Source organism: Sarcophilus harrisii, chromosome 1 (assembly GCF_902635505.1).
Source record: "Sarcophilus harrisii chromosome 1, mSarHar1.11, whole genome shotgun sequence".
NCBI lineage: Eukaryota > Metazoa > Chordata > Mammalia > Dasyuromorphia > Dasyuridae > Sarcophilus > Sarcophilus harrisii.
This window is the reverse complement of record NC_045426.1, coordinates 512,174,329-512,190,137: the sequence shown is the minus strand read 5'-3', so window position 1 is coordinate 512,190,137 and position 15,809 is coordinate 512,174,329.

Here is a 15,809-nt window from a genome sequence, read left to right as displayed (position 1 = left end):
AAAATATTTTTCTTGTCTGCTGTGTTTGCATTTCAAAGTTTCTCACTTAAATTTATGTTTTTTCATCAGTATTGCTTCAAAGGTTTCTATTTCATTAGAGGTACATTTTTTCCTCATAGAATTATACTCACTTTTACTGAGCAAATTATTCTTGGTTTAATCTTTTTGTTTTATGATTGCAAACATTTCTCTCTTTTGTAGCAGTAATCCAATCCTATGTTATCCTAACAACTTTTTCTTGACATCTAACAGGTTTTTTGCTTGTGTCTGCTTACAGAATTGTTTTTTTTTTTCCCCCCTACCTGGAAACACTAAAATTTGATTATTGGTAGAAGGTGTGATGTAAGAAAGGACTTGTTATTGTTGTTCTTTGTTCTTTGTTCTTCTGTATAAACATGATCTCAAAGAAGTGATCATGATTTGCAAGTGAATTGGATTTAAGTAAAAGAGGGCTGTGAAAACTTGCCAGCCTCACTTTCTCCTGCAGTGTCATCTGTGTCTATGCTAAAAATCTAGATTAGAGTGATTGGAGATGGCCCTGGATGCTGTGGGAGACCTTATTTGTTCTTTGTTGTTGTTATTCTTTGTTTTGGATTGTTTGTTTTCATTTTTGTTTTTTTAGGTAAGGTCTTTGGGATGCAATGCCTATTTAGTGATTAAGCCTAAGTAAGAAAAGAGGCAAAGAATCACCCTTTCACATAACAAAAAAAAAAAAAAAAAAAAAAAAAAAAAATCAAACCAGGAGGAAAAGATCCTCACAGTTATTGGAAAAACAAAAACAAAAACAAAAAAACAGAAATAAGTTCTATTTATATTCAATCTGAAACAATTAGGCCCAGAAAATGGTTGGAAGGAATTCAGGAAAATTAGAACCAAGGAGAGGAAGAAGAACATTTCAATTGAGAAATAACCAGTAAAAATATCAGGGGTGAGTTGTGGAGTGTCTTGTTCCAGGAAGGGGAAAGAGAACAATGATAGTAGATTGATGGATATCATATTTTAAGGAGTTTTTATTTTTACATTCTGGGATTTCTTTCAGAAAGTTACTGGAGGAGTCTTTTCACTATGGTCCCAGATTCCAATAAATATAGTTAATTTTTATCGATGATTTCTTGAAATATCAAGTTGCTTTTGGTTTTAATCATAGCTTTCGGGCAGTTCATTATTTTTTATATTTTTCTCTCTACAAACTATTGTTTTCAGGCCAGTCACTTATTTTGTGTCATACTTTCCATATATTTCTATTTATCTTTTGATTTTAATATTTCTTACTATCTCAAGTGGTCCTTATATTCTATTTGATTTATTCAAATTTTTTGAAAACATGTTCCTTAGGCAAAATCTTCAATCTCTTGTTCTTAGTTTTAACTTCTCCTTCTAATTCTTTTATATTGATTTCTTAATTTTTTTTATTAATTCTTTCATGTAGAACTTTTGATCTTTGTAAGAGTATTTGTGGAAGAAAATTGGGCCATGCTGCTTTCTGACAATCCATCATATCTGTCAGTTTTCAATTCATCTTTTCAAATTATGGTTTGCATGTTTCTAAGGTAAGAAAGAAGGGAAGGGGGAAAATAAACAAAAACAAACAAACAACAAATTTCAAATCCACTGGCAAATTACCAATGCACTTATTTTTTCATTGTTGCTCTTTCCACTAATTTGACTGATCTGCCTCAAAAGAATTCCATAACATTTTATCCTGTTTTCCTCTTAACACTGTATATGTATAGCAGCTGACTCAGCTAAATGGACAATCTCTTTTGGTCTCAATAATTTCACTAATTGGCCTATTAATTTGAGTTTTCCATGATTCCAGTTTTAGTCAATTATCTATGGGTGTCAGTAAAATGTTACTTCACAGAAGTAAAAATAAAAGAATTGGGTCAGACAATTTAAATACAAAGCTTCTTACACACAAAATTAAGTTATTAGATAGTGGCTAATTTATCACACAATCCCCTTACCTAGTCTGGGCTTTTTTTTTTTTTTTTTTCCAGTAAATTGGCCAGGATAGTCCCTTTCTAAAATGAAAGAAGAAACACATATTGAAGTGAGTAGAGAGATTTTTCTGTTCAGGTTTGGCAAACTTATGTGAATACATTTGCATAAACATCAGTTTCTCCTATCTTGAGCCACAAATTCTAATGAAGCTTATTCACACTGGCTCCAGAATAAAACGTTTCATATACAACAATCCACTTAAAATTAACCAAGATTTTTAAAAATCGAGTTGCTTATTTTATAGGAAAATTATTGACCATCTTAATTTGTTTTAGATTTTTCACTTACACAAATTTAAGTTTTTGTTTGGTAAATATACAATAATACTGCAACTGGGTTGAAATATTTTGCAAGTAATCAGTAGCTTAACAGCAAAACATTTCCATAATTGGTATAATCTCAGACACAATTGATTCCCCATGGAAAATGCCCTAGGACTCTTTCACCCAGGCATTTTATATTCTGGTTATTATTCCTGATGTCTTAGTACAATCTGTTTTCTTCTCTGGATACAGAGGATATTGCTTTGTTTTTTCAGTGTACTGAACTCATCCCCAGTTTTAGTCAACATTTATTAAGTTCCCACTGTGAGCAGAACACTATATTAGTCAATCTGTACTCTGAATTCACAAAAGCAGAAGTGCATTTGTTTTTCCTCTAGCCACTTGATTTGAAAAGAAATTAAAGGCAACTTGTGAAAATTCCTTTTCTCAATCCTGACTTGACAGATATATAGATCTTAAAAACTATCCCTTGTCATAGAGAGTTGGGAATTAAATTACACATTTAAAGTAGCAAAAAAATCAAACTATACATTTAGGTAGTTGAGTTTGGTCATGAAGTACAGCTTACTTGCCATTCTTCACACATAATACTCCATCTCTCACTTCAGTACTTTTGTACTGGCCATCCCTCATGCCAGAATATCATCTTCACCTTTGCCTCTTAGAATTTCTGCTTTCCTTCAAGACACTGGGCAAGTAGCACTTCTACACGAAGCATTTCTTAATGCTTCCGTTTGCCCAAACTAATTTTGAATTAATTTTGTATGTATATACATATATATATATATATATATATATATATAAACACATAATTTATATGTGTGTGTATTTTATTTTTTCCCCCACTACAATGTTAGCTCTTTGAGGACAGGCATTTTTGCTTTTGTATCCTTTACCATTTAATAGAATATTTCACTAAACTAAATGATAGTTGGTTGATTGATCATCATAAGACCTGATAACTAAGTGGTTGGATCTGAAATCAGAGGAATTGGCTTTCAATCTCATTTTGGCTACTTAATAACTATAAAAATGCACTTTTCTCTCGGTCCTCATTTTCTTATCTCTAAAATAATAGGGATTGAACTAAATTTCTGCCTATTGAAATTCATATATGTATTATACTAAAAAAGAGTCATAAACTGAATTCATTAATGTTTCCCTCTTCCTATTACTTTCCTATTCCTTCTTTCCTATCTTTCCTATTACTTTCAAGGCCATTACCATTTTCCCAATACATAGTGTTGCTAGTTCAATGTTATTCTTAAATGCTTATTTATTTTTACTCCCTTTCATCAATCCATAATCAGGTCTTCTTCTTTCTACCTTCATACTATTTCTTATGTATCTTCTCTCCACCACACCTAATAACCTGTTGCAAGTCTTTATTAGCTCATGCCTGGATTATTGCATGAGGCTTTTCTCCCTGCTTCAGGTCTCTCCCCACTCAAATCCATCCTCTACTTAGCTGTTAAAGTAATCTTTCGAAAGTGTAGGCTTGATTATGTAAAGTCCTTTTCTTCATGAATTATACTGGTGTTATATTTGAAGGATCAATTATAAAATTCTCCCTTAAATTTTTAAAGTCATATTTACTATCTGGCCCCTTCCTCCCTCCCTTTATTCCTTTTTTCCTCTTTCCCTCCCTTCCTTCCTTTGAACTCCCTCCTTCTCTTCTTTCCAGCCATCCTTCCTCCCTTCCTCCCTTCTTCCTTTCCTCTCTTCCTTCCTTCTTCCCTTCTTCCTTTCCTCCCATCCTCCCTTCCTCCCTCATTTCCTTCCTTCTCTTCTTTCTTCCTTCCTCTCTTTTTTCATTCTTTCATTTCATTCTTTACTCTCCATCAAGTATTCCATGATCCAGCAACTCTGGCTTTGCTGTTTTTTCCCATGATACTTCTTTTGCTGACTCTGCCTTTTCATTAGCTGTCCTTCAGGCCTAGTATGCTTTTCCTTATAAACTACCTCTTGGCTTCACTCGCTTCTTTCAAAACTCAGCTTATATTTCAGCTCTTCAAGATAAGGTATGCCCTGTTCCCACTGTCCCCCACTGCTAGCACTTGCCTCCTGAAATTATTTTTCATTTACACTATATATGTTTAATAGGTAAATAACTGTTGACTAGTTGTTTCCTCCTTTTGCTTCTTGAGATCAGGGATCCTAATTTTGCTTTTCTTTGAATTCCTAGTATTTAGCACATTGTCAAGCACATCATAAATATTTAATAAATAGCTGGTGAAAGACTGCCTCAATCTATGATAATACAAATTTAACTTATTATCCATAAAAACTTAAGGGCAGTCATATAATTTCAGCATTTCAATTAAGTTATGAATTATCTTAAATGATAGAAAATTCTCTTTTAAAAAGTATATAAATCATCTCTTAATTCCCTAATCTAAAATCTTTTTCTACCATGTGCTATCCTGCTTCTTATTCTCTGTGCACTGCATACTTTTTCGAAATCTGGTGTCCTAGAACATCATATACCACAGATTCGATTGTGGTTATTACATGGCACTGACCCAGACTTTATATCTTCTCTATTAATACTTTTGGTGTTCTCATCAGTTTCAATGAGTTTAATTATCATCTCTATACAGATGTCTCCTAAATCTTTTTTTTTTTTTTTTTTTTTTAATTTAATAGCCTTTTATTTACAGGATATATACATGGGTAAACTTTACAGCATTAACAATTGCCAAACCTCTTGTTCCAATTTTTCACCTCTTACCCCCCCACCCCCTCCCCTAAATGGCAGGATGACCAGTAGATGTTAAATATATTAAAATATAACTTAGATACATAATAAGTATACATGACCAAAACATTATTTTGCTGTACAAAAAGAATCAGACTCTGAATTATTGTACAATTAGCTTGTGAAGGAAATCAAAAATGCAGGTGTGCATAAATATAGGGATTGGGAATTCAATGTAATGGTTTTTAGTCATCTCCCAGAGTTCTTTTTCTGGGTATAGCTAGTTCAGTTCATTACTGCTCCATTAGAAATGATTTGGTTGATCTCGTTGCTGAGGATGGCCTGATCCATCAGAACTGGTCATCATCTAGTATTGTTGTTGAAGTATATAATGATCTCCTGGTCCTGCTCATTTCACTCAGCATCAGTTCGTGTAAGTCTCTCCAGGCCTTTCTGAAATCATCCTGTTGGTCATTTCTTACAGAACAGTAATATTCCATAATTTTCATATACCACAATTTATTCAGCCATTCTCCAACTGATGGGATGTCTCCTAAATCTAAAGTATATCCTCAGTCTTAATTTTTCTCCTGAGCTAAGGCACATATTGCCAACTCTCTATTATATAGTCTTGAATTAGTTCCTTCATAGGCATTTCCAAGTTTGTATATGTAAACATAATTCATTATTTTTCATCCAAAACTTATCCTTCTAAATTTTTCAATTTTTGTTGAATCACTATCCTCCCAGTTACTGAAGAAATGAGATAACATATATAAGGTACAAATCTTTAAAAGTACTTTATAACAGACTGTTTTTTTTTTTCATCATCATCATCATCATCATCATCATCATCATCATCATCATCTCGTCACTCTCCTTGCCCTCACATGCACAATCAATTGTCTAATCTTGTTAATTCTACTTTTAAATTTTCTTTCCATTTATTCTCTTTTCTCTTGTGACATAATTGTCAAACTAGTGAATCTCTTATCAGTTCTCATATGGATCACAATAGACTCCTAATTGGGCTTGCTGCCTCCAATCTCTCCTCTCATTGATTTATGTGCCACAGAATTTTCAAAATGATATTCTTGCATAGTTCTTACTTAGTTACTCTCTGTCTATTAAACTCCCATGTTTAGGATTAGATACAGTTCTTATATCTGTATAAGATATGTATATCTTATGTATAAGATATGTATAGGCATATAAGCCATTGCATTCTGGTTCCAACCTATTTTTCCAAGCTTATTATATGTTACTACCTGCCTTTCAGACTACCTGTCTTCAAGTTACTTTCAAAATTAGCTTTCTTATTCAAAGATTCCTCATGTGGAATTGTTTCTTTTTCTTCACTCCTATCTCATACTTTATAGTTTTCTCCAAAATTCAGTCCTAATACCATCTCCTAAATGACATTTCTCACGCTTTCATGACCCTATTTCTTCCCCATTCCAGCTGCTAGTCTCCAAAAATTCTCTTTTCGATTTTTGTATTTTGTGTATATTATACAAATATTTATTTGACATTTTGTCTCTCCCTCCTCCCTCACTGGAAGCTGGACTTGTTCAGTACAGTATTGATTTCTTTTTTTTCCTATCCCCAGGAGTTAGTACAGTTTCTTGTATATAGTATGTGTTTAATAAGCATCTGGGGGCTTGAAGTAAATCGACATTTCATGTCAACTTTTCTGAGATGCTCAAGAATAAGACTCAGCATTAAGTTCAATGAAAATTTACTTTCCATTTGAAAGCATGGCAACAGATGAACCAAAGAAAAACCTCTAAAAAGCACCTTGTAAGCATATTGCATTTTCATAAAAGATGGAAAAATATCTTCAAAAATATGCCTCATTATGAAAGAGAAGTAATAGTACAAAGCAATCTGACTAAGATGTATGGTTCAATCAGAAAATAAACTATGTAATTTTCCACTGAAGCAACACACCTGTAAATGCATATCATACTGTCCTCTTCCTGAGTTTCACATCCTAAAAGTGAAAAATGATAAATGAATATTTCTTTGTTTTACATTGAATAAACAAATTAAATGTTAATTGCCAGTGAAGTATAGTGAATAGATTACTGGACTTGGAGTTAGGAAGACTTGAATTCAAATACTACCTATAAGATTTACTAGTTTGTGATCATCTGCATGCCTTTAAACCTCTCTGACCCTCAGTTTTCTTTTCTGTAAAATGATATAATTAATACCAGTAATACTTCTAATGCAAAATTACAGAAGTTGAAATGAGCAGTATGATACTATAGAAAGAAAGTAGTAACTTGAGTCAGAAAACATGAGTTCAAATTTTACCTCTCATGCTTACTACTTAGGAAATCTTGGGCAAATATCCAACAGCCTTACAAGACCTCAGTTTCTTCACCCACAAAATTAAATAGTCTACATAGCTTCTGCAGACACTTGAAACCCTATACTCCTATGTATGTAAAGTGATAGTAAAAGATCAGTGATTATTGGGGAAAGGTGACAAATATTGTTTTAATGAGTATGAGCCATTGGTTCTTAAAATAGGTAAATAAATAAGTCTAATTATATACTAATTATATGGAAAACATATGGAAATGGAAAACAATCATGAGAAAAACAACATATCTTTCTCCATGCTTCAAAGACTGAATCCCTCAAGAAACAGAAAAGAAGCTGTTTATGAATCTTCTGTCACACACAGGATATATGGGTATAACATAGCTTTTGCTCTGAATATTCAATAAACTTGCAATGTTTTATAGAGTTCCTATTGAAAAAAAAACATTTGAAAGTATTTGACATAAACATATCTTTGATATAACATCCTACCATAGTTTTCCAGTGCATGAGTTTCTGGATATACTCAATGCCTGCCTATCCAACTCTTATACTTTCTCCATATAGTATGACATTATTCTTTTTCTTTTTAATTGAAAAAAAAAAACAGGATTAAGGTTTTTGGAATGAAATTTATACTAAAAATTTTTTTCTTCTAAAATAAGTACAGAAAGTGGAAAAATGAATTAAGTCACCAAGGAAAAGTTTCTTCCCCAAATTTAATTAATAAGATTAACACAAAAAAGGTTACTCAAGTCCTTGGGTCTTTCCCTCTATTTATACATTCTCTGAGGATTCTTATTTTAAAAAATGCTCTTTTCAATAACTTTACAGCTTCTCCCTTTATCCCCTTCCTCTCCTCAAAGGAGCCACTTGTGCAAAAAATTCTTGTTTTGTCCTCTAACCAACTAATTGAAAGAAACAACTAATGGATCAGTTATTTACTGATTGGCTTAATAGTATCTAATCAGTATATGATTTGTATAACAATGGATAAGCACATTTTAGTAGAAGAATAGTTCCAGAAATCTTCTAAGAATTAAATAGTCTAAAGTTTTCTTACATTCAGGTTGTTTTTGGTTCATTGATTATATCTATATCTATATCTATATCTATATCTATCTATCTATATAGATATATACACATGCTTTTTTTTACATCTTTCTTTACATCTTTTCAGTCTTCTTATGCTACCTTTACCCCATTTTATTTTTCCTTCCAGTGGGACTGACCCCTCTTTGCTATTCTTTAAGACATTCCAACACTATGACTTCAGGTATTTGTTCCCCATTCCTGGAATGATCTCTTTCCTTCTCTCTATTTCCTACCTACTTTGAAGTTCCAAATAACATTTTACTTTTTACAGTAAGCCTTTGCTAAAACCCTGTAATTCTACTGTGTTCTTTCTCTTGATTTTCTCCAATTTCTCCTGTTATATAGCTTTTTTGTGTATGTATTTGTTTACATATTGTCAGCCCCTATAGTCTGTGAGTTGCTTAAAGGAAGAGTTATCTTTTGTTTTTTTATTTTCCAGTTCTTGGCTTAGTGCCTAGCACATAATGTGTATTAAAAAAAAAAAAAAGGTTTATTTACTAAGTTTAAAATGAAAAGTAAAATTGATAAATTTGACTTTTTCCTTGTTGAAAGAAATTAAGTATAATAAAATTTTGTCTGTTGGAATTGTGCATAATTAAAACATACACATAGAGAGACAAACACCTTTCTATTTGAAGAGATATACAGACATACACATATAAGTTACAGTACTGTATATTACCAGTCAAACAAGGAAATTTACTGAAACCAATAGTAAACAATGGATTATGCTTCTTAAGATACCTAACTTATTGCATTTGGAATGATTTATTTTTGTTTGTTTATTTTTGCCCCAAAACCCATTAAAAATGAATGAGTAACTAACTCAGAGACTGTCTTAGATGACAGTATATAACAACCTAGTTCTTTAGGTAATCAGCATATTACCATATGAAAATACATTAGGTAAACTCATAGAACCAAGCATGACATGAAAGAACACATCAAAATTTGATTGGACATTGAGCAGATATTCACAGATTCTGTGAGGTTCAGCACCAAATATTGTGCCCATTATATAATACATGATTCCTAATGATCTGTAATCTAAGATACCTTAATAAGGAATAAGAAATATTAGATAAAAATATGAATACTTCTAAGCATAGATAGTATTTTCAGTATTGCTGCCAATTGTCAGTTAGATTGCAATGTGTATTGAGGAGCTCTGGGTCCAGAGTCAGAAAGACCTGAATTCAAATCTGGACTCAGAAACTTAATTGTTGCATGATTTGGGGCAAGCTATTTAAAATTTATTTTTCTCAGTTTCCTTATCTATAAAATGACTACAATACTAGCACTGAACTCCCCAACAATAGCTGTTACAGTTAAATGAGAAAAAAATCACTAAAACATAAGAAATACTATGTAAACATTAGGCGTTATTATTAATAAATGCCATGCAGGAAAGGGTCACATAACAGAAATTCAACTTATATAAATAAAAACAATGTATATCAAAACGGTATTTGAAATTCTGTACTGTATAATAATTAGAAAGAAGATAGGGTTTTTTTTTTTTTTAATTTGAGTATACCTATGAAAGGCCATTAAAAGATTAATTGCTTAAAGCTTTAAACTCAAAGGAAAAGTGATACTGGAAATGGAAATTGTCCTTTCATATTCATAGAGCTGGAGACAACTAAGACTCTATAATGTAGAAAAAAATACTCTTTGAGATAAACAGAAATCAATGAGTCACAAAATACAAGAAATTAGATATTCTAAGTACTATATATATGTGTGTGTGTGTGTGTGTGTGTGTGTGTGCCAGTTTGAATAACAAGAAAGGTGAACTAGAGCTCTTAAGGAAGGTAATAAAATTTGAATTCATAAGTATCACTAGATTTTGATAGGTAAAGCATTTGACTAAAATGACATTATGGAAAGGTATTATTTATTCAAATTGCACAGATTTGGTAAAGAGAGACAGAGAAGGAAAAACATTATACATATAAAAAGTATATGTATATATACATATATATATATTAATGATAGAGGGAATTTTGATAAAGACATGGCAAGAAACCATATTGATATTATCATTAAGGTATACCTCAGTCCTCTGCAGAAAGAGGAAATAGCTGAGGTAGTAGAGAAACAATTCACAATACCATTAAAGGGATATGGCATGTTAGTGATGAAGGACTTCAATTATGTGAGCATATGTTATCTCTCTCTTTCTCTGCAAGGGCAATCTTTTTCAAAATCAAAGTAGCTAATCATTTTCTACTTGGCTGCTATTTGGCATTTTATGCTCACCAAACATCCATCAACCCATCAATGAGCATTTATTAAATAACTTAGTTTAAAATCACCATGATCCCCTACTGCATCTGGGGTTATCTCCATTCTTCATGATCTATCTTACCATTGGACTAGATGTCCCTGGAAGAAAGAGTGAGACTGATGACTTTGCATAGCTCTGCTTCACTTATAACCAATTCAATATTTCAAGTCAAGACATCACCCTCCTGATGTCACTGGACCTTTTTGAGGATGAAAGACAAACTACAACAATCTATGTTATACTGCTATATAACATCAGGGGACAAAAAGATTAGAAAAACAATAAAATGAGTCTTTCCCATAAATAAATTATATTTATCAATGAGGAACAATTAGTTGTTTGAATGGAAATATTGGAAAACAGTGAAGTGATTTCATATGAGAATTTTTTGACAAATATGAAGAAACTTTCAATTTTGAGAGATTTCAAATAATTTCCAAAAAGTGTCTATTAGATGTCATTGAGGGAGTCTCTCAAAATAAAATTATTAAGACATTATTAGAAAAGTAAAAAGGAGAAGTTGTATAAAGAGCAACCCAAATATATGTGTGTGTGTGTATACACATATGTATATGCATACAGATATATGCATATACATACATTCTTATACAGACATATACATAAACACTATATATATGCAGTCACACTATATCAACACACATATACACATATGCTTATATACATAGACATACTATATCAATATACATACACACATACATATATAGAGAGAGACATACACACACACACACACGCAACCCAAATATATGTGTGTGTATACACATATGTATATGCATACAGATATATGCATATACATACATTCTTATACAGACATATACATAAACACTATATATATGCAGTCACACTATATCAACACACATATACACATATGCTTATATACATAGACATACTATATCAATATACATACACACATACATATATAGAGAGAGACATACACACACACACACACACACACACATGCATGCATAACATATATTTGATGACAGCACCAAGTTTGGAGTAAGACTTTTTTCCAGTCTAAGAAAACTTAAGAGGTTAGCAGGGAAAAGTTTATGTCATCAGGGTGGATGCTTGCCCAGAAACCACACACATGTTGCCCAATTGCCCCTGCAGTAGGAGCAACACCTTTAGGAGCTCTCAACCTCATTGCCATCAGGCAAATGTTCAAAAAGAGATTACAAAGGAACCGTGGTTGACACTGGGTACAGTTGACTTTGATTGGCAACACTATACCTCATATGCAGTTCTGTATTACAGTTCCAATATAGAAATGTGGATCAGTGTTTGGTCATGAGAGTAAGGGTCCTCTTCACAGTTCCAAATAAAAAAGGAACACTATCACATGCAGCTGCAGAGGAACAGAACTAGTTCCTATATAAAGACCAGTTTTCAGTACAGGAGAACAGTAATCATACATATTTTATGCAACCTTCAAATTCGCAGAAGTGTCACTGAAAATAGCTGCATGAGAAAGCCCAATGTATAGGATAAAACCTCCCGTATCAAAAGTAAGCAGAGTTCACCTTTAATATAAAAATTAAAGTCAAGAAATAAACTAGGAAAATGAACAAACAACAAAAAGTATTTTGACAACAGAAGGCTACTGCAGAGCAAGATATAAACTCTGAAGAAGGTAAGAATGTGAAAAGAGCTAGTCAAAAACATCCTCAAAGAAAAATGCTAATTGGACCCAAATCAAACAAGATTTCCTAAAAGAATTAAAGAAAGCAATGAGTGGCAGAGAGAAGTTCAGGAAAATAAATTGAGTAATGAAAGGAAATTATGAAAAGAAAGTGAACACTTTGGTAAAAGAGACACAAAAATACTGAAGAAAATAATACTTCAAAAAATTGGCCAAATAGTGAAAGAAGCACAAAAATCCATTAAAAAGAAAACCAACTTCCCAAAAGGGAAGTTGAAAAAGAAATCATAGGGAATGGTAGAATGTGGTATGTGATTGTGGTAGAGTACTATTGTGATATAAAAATAGATGAGGAGAGTGGTTTTAGAAAAAAAAGATGACAAGAACTATATGAGCTAATCCAAAGTGAAGTGACGACAACCCCTAGAGCTCACTGTATGCATTAACAGCAATATTGTAATGATGATCAAATGTTAAAGAATTGGATGCTATGATGAATTCAATGATTGATAACAATGACAAAGAACTCATGATAAAAAAAAAAATGCTACCCACTGCCAGAGAGAACTGAGGAACTCTGAGTGCAAATTAAAACATATATATTTTCTTATCATTTATTTTTATTGCTCTTGTGTAAATATGGCTTTTATGAAAACATATTTTTCACAATTTCACATGTATAATAGATATTATATAGTTTCCCATTTCAGTGACTATCAGAGAAAGAAAAAGAATTTGAAAATTTCAAAACGAAAAAAATGTTGGGGCGGGGGGAAGAGTCAACATAGCAGAGAATAGACAGATCTTTGGCCTTTTCTTGGCTTCCCTCAGATCAACATTAGATCAAGTCTCTGAACTGATTTTGGAGGGACAACACAAAAATATTTGGAATGTAACAAATTTCCAGTAGAAGATGTTTTGGAAAAACTTCAGAAAAGTTCAATTTTGATTGGGTGAGCAGTGTGATATGGGGTGGGGGGGGGTGAAGGCAGTTGAATGTAGGTGCAGTCCTCTGCAAGGACTCAGAGTGATGGGGTGTCCCCACAATGGGAGGAATATACTAAGAGAATGAACAACAAGATAGCATTGATGGCTACTCTGTCTTGATCCAGAAGCCAGTGAATCAGTAGATTAGTTGTGAGACATCCAATGCAACTCCAATAGCAAATAATGATCTGCTACACCCCGCAAGAATGTGCAATTTAGCCACAACCACCCATCACTGCACAGAAGTCTACAGCACCCAACTCAGGGCAGTATGAATCTGCTGTCACTTGTAGAGGAAGCCTGTGACTATCTTCTCTTTGTCCTAAGTGCAGATCTTAACGAGCAAAAAAAAAGCAAAAAGATCTCTGACTATAGATAACTTTTGTGGAGACAGAGAAGAGTGGAGCAAAATCCTGAGAACACTAAAGGCAAAATGTTTCCAGATGAAGTTGCAAAGGGTAATATGAGTTGGTCTCCATCTCACAAGGCTCTCTTGGAAGAATTCAAAAAGAATTTTTAAAGAGAGTTAGAAGAAAAATGCAGAAAAGAGATGGTAACTTTCCAGGAGAGTTTTGGAAAAAGAAACAAATTATTTGAAGGAAACACCTTAAGAATTAGATTTAGAGAAAGGGAAAAAGCATACAACTTCTTACATAATAAAACTGACAAACTGGAAAAATAAACCAACTCATTGAAAAACAGAATTTTTGAAATGAAAACAAAAAACATTGAACAAAACAACTGACTTAAAAATTCGCTTGGTAAATGCAAAAGGAGATTTTAAAAGACTAACTAAGGAAAATAATTCACTAAAATTAAAATTGAATAAATGGAAGTGAATGGCTCAATGCGACATCAAGAATCAGTCAAACAAAACAAAAAAAAAGTGAAAAAATAGAAGAAAATGCAAAACACTTTGTTGGAAAGAAAAACTGACCACGAAAATCGATCCAGGAGAAACAGTCTAAGAATTATTGGACTAATTGAAAACCACGATGATAAATAAAAAGAGCCTAAACAACATCTTTTTAAAAATCAAAAAGGAAAAGTTCCCTGATGTTCTAGAATCAATAATCACTGAATGAATTCACTAATGACCTCTTGAAAGAAATCTCAAAATGAAAGTTCCAAGGAATATCATAATTTATCATAATTATCATATCATAATTATCATAATTATCAGATCAAGGAGAAATATCATAATTATCAGATCAAGGAGAAAATATTGTAAAGAACAAGAAAGAAAAAATTCAAATATCATGGAACCACAATCAGGATTACCCAAGAACTAAGTACTTTCACTTTAAAGGATTAAAAGGCCTGGAATATTATATTCCAAAGGGCAAAGGAACTTGAATTGCAGCCAAGAATCAATTATCTACCAAAATTAAGTGCTATATTTCAAGGAAACAGATGGGCATTCAATGAGACTGGTGAAATTCATTTATTTCTGTTGAAAAGACCAGAGCTCAACAGAAAAAAATGATCTTCAAATACAGAACTCAAGAGATGCATTAAAAGGTAAAAGAGAGAGAAAAAAATAACTTTCTTTTAAAAGTTAAAATGTTTACATTCCTACATGGAAAGATAATATATTTAACTCTTGAGAACTGTGACTCTCTCATAGGTATACTTAGAGGATATAAATATAATTTGATTTTATTATGATGATATAAAAAAAGAAACAAGAGGTATAAAGGAATTGTAGTGAAAGAAAAGGAAAATGTAGATAAAATAGGGTAAATTACAACTTATGAAGAGGCAAAAATAAACCTATTATAATTAAGGAAAAGAAGGGAATAGGATGAGCATTGTGTGAATCTTACTGTCATCAATCAGATTTGGTTCAAATAGAGAATATGAGACATATTTACCTTCAAGGAGAAACTTGTCTCACCTTGGAAGAAAGAAGGAGAGGAAAGGGGAAAGGAAAAGGGAAGGCTAATAGAAGGGAAAACAGAAGTAGAAGGGTAAAGAGATGAGAAATGGGGAGGGGCTTTAAAAGAAGAGAGCTTTTTGAGGGGAATTATTGTCAGAAGCAAAACATTGGGGAGGAGGACAACGGGGAAAGAAAAGAGAAAAATATAACTTGGGGAAAATAAGATGACAAGAACTACAGAGTTAATAATTTTAACTGTGAATCTGAATGGGATAAATTCTCCCATAAAATGGAAGCAAATAATAGGCTGTATTCAAAGATAGAATCTTACAATATGTTGTTTATAAAAAATACATTTAAAGCAGTGATACATTCAGAGTAAAGGTAAAAGGCTAAAGGAGAATCTATTATGCTTTAGCTAAAGGGGAAAAAAAGAAGAGATAGTGTTCCTGAAATCAGATCAAGCAAAAGAAAAAACAGATTTAATTAAAAGAGATAAGGACAGAAACTACATATTGCTAAGAGGTACTACAGATAATTAAATAATATCAATACTAAACATATATACGTAAAATGGTATA